Source organism: Saimiri boliviensis, chromosome 8 (genome assembly GCF_048565385.1).
Source record: "Saimiri boliviensis isolate mSaiBol1 chromosome 8, mSaiBol1.pri, whole genome shotgun sequence".
Lineage (NCBI taxonomy): Eukaryota > Metazoa > Chordata > Mammalia > Primates > Cebidae > Saimiri > Saimiri boliviensis.
In genome coordinates, this window is record NC_133456.1 from 83,579,744 (window position 1) to 83,581,661 (window position 1,918).

The following is a 1,918-nucleotide window of genomic DNA, read 5'->3' on the forward strand; positions in this document are numbered from 1 at the left end:
CCTGTAATCCCAGCACTTTGGGAGGCTGAGGTGGGCAGATCACCTGAGGTCAGAAGTTTAAGAACAGCCTGACCAACATGGAGAACCCTCATCTCTACTAAAAATACAAAATAGGTGTGGTGGTGCATGCCTATAATCCCAGCTACTCCAGAGGCTGAGGCAGGAGAATCGCTTGAACCCGGGAGGCAGAGGTTGCGGTGAGCCGAGATTGAACTATTGCACTCCAGCCTGGGCAACAGGAGTGAAACTCCACCTCAAAAAAAAAAATTGACAAATAAAAATTGTGTATACTTATAGTGTACATGTTTTGAAGTATGTGGAATGGCTAAATCAAGCTAATTAACGTATGTATCACCTCACATACCCTTTTTATGATCTTCTGTATACTTGCAATGTATTAGATACTTGCAAGTATAAAAACCCACTTGTTTTTACTGTTTTGCAAGTATACAATACATTGTTATTAACTATGGTCACCATGCTATATGATAGATCTCCTGAACTTGGACTGAGTATTTGATGGTCACAGCTGTGCTGTCCTCAAAACTCAGAAAGGTAACTTTTGAGGTTTTGATTTCAAGTTCTTGTTTGTAACCTACTTTAAAGGGAGCCCAGAGTACACAGATCAAATATTTATTAAATATATAAATAAAACAGTTTTCACAATAGAAGTATGAACTTGCTGACTTGAGAACAATGTGGTTAGCCTCATTTTACGGGAATGATGGGTCCCTGTGGCCAGCTCTGCCACTGCCTGGCTGTAACTTTTTTTTTTTTTTTTTGAGACGGAGTTTCGCTCTTGTTACCCAGGCTGGAGTGCAATGGCGCGATCTCGGCTCACCGCAACCTCCGCCTCCTGGGTTCAGGCAATTCTCCTGCCTCAGCCTCCTGAGTAGCTGGGATTACAGGCACGCGCCACCATGCCCAGCTAAATTTTTGTGTTTTTAGTAGAGACGGGGTTTCACCATGTTGACCATGGATGGTCTCGATCTCTTGACCTCGTGATCCACCCGCCTCGGCCTCCCAAAGTGCTGTGATTACAGGCTTGAGCCACCGCGCCCGGCTTTTTTTTTTTTTTTTTTTTTAAGAGTTTTCCTGTTTCGCCCAGGCTGGAGTAAAGTGGTGAGATCTTGGCTTACTGCAACCTCCACCTCCAACGTTCAAGTGATTCTCCTGCCTCAGCCTCCTAAGTAGCTGGAGCTATAGGTGCCCACCACCATGCCCAGCTAATTTTTGTATTTTCAGTAGAGACGGGTTTTCACTATGTTGACCAGGCTGGTCTCAAACTCCTAACCTCAGGTGATCCACCTGCCTCAGCCTCCCAAAGTGCTGGTATTACAGGCTTGAGTCACTGCACCCAGCACTGGCTGTGATTTTGGTCAAGTCCTCCCCTCTCCCAGGCTCAGTGTCCTCATCTGTACAATGGGGAGCATAACAGTGCCCACCTCACAGTGTTATGTTGAGAATTGCATGTGATAATAAAGTCTTATGCACAGACTCTGGTACATAGGTGATGCTCAATCAGTGGGCATTATTACATCAGACAGGAGCACAAATCCTGTTAGGGTCAGGGGGGCAGGGTCAGCAAGATGCAGAAAAATGGGGGCTGGGTGCAGTGGCTCACACCTGTAATTACAGCACTTTGGAAGGCCAAGGTGGTGGATTGCTTGAGCTCAGGAGCTTGAGACCAGCCTGGGCAACATGGCAAAACCTGTCTCTACCAAAAATACAAAAAGTATCCGGGTATGGTGGCATGTACCTGTGAACATGTGAACTATCTGCTTGGGAGGCTGGAGTGGGAGGATCACTGGAGCCCAGGAAGTCAAGGCTTCAGTGAACCATGATCATGCCACTGCACTCCAGCCTGGGTGGCAGAGCGAGACGCTGTATCAAAAAAATTAAAATGAGGCCAGGCATG